General features: G+C 41.2%; 1 protein-coding gene across 1 annotated transcript in view; it reads right to left on the bottom strand.

The window, feature by feature from the left end:
* PAAF1 (proteasomal ATPase associated factor 1) overlaps positions 1-342 on the bottom strand; it is a 46,535-nt gene that overhangs the window by 5,002 nt on the left and 41,191 nt on the right. The window lies entirely within an intron of this gene.

Below are 342 nucleotides of genomic sequence, written 5' to 3'. Positions count from 1 at the left end.
TTCCCTATAGCATAATTCTACTTTTCATGAGTGTGTGCTTTTTCACTGGATCATGATGAGAAGAAACACTTTTTAGGAGGGCTTATAGGGCAAGGGGTAGTTACAGGAGTAAGAAGAAACTGTCACTTATAGAATGTCTACTTTATGTCGAGTGCCTATTTTATCTCTAAGTAAACTGAGATTTAGAAAAGTGAAGTGGTTTACAAAAGTCATAGGACTATTAGATTAAACCATATACAACTGCCATTTTTATAATTCAAAAATGGCCATATAGGGCTTCCCTGGTGGCGCAGTGGTTGAGAGTCCGCCTGCCGATGCAGGGGACACGGGTTCGTGCCCCGG

This window comes from Lipotes vexillifer, unplaced genomic scaffold (assembly GCF_000442215.2).
Source record: "Lipotes vexillifer unplaced genomic scaffold, Lipotes_vexillifer_v1.1 scaffold640, whole genome shotgun sequence".
Classification (NCBI taxonomy): Eukaryota; Metazoa; Chordata; class Mammalia; order Artiodactyla; family Lipotidae; genus Lipotes; species Lipotes vexillifer.
Note: the sequence above shows the minus strand (reverse complement) of the source record. Positions and strands in the feature narration are given on the sequence as shown.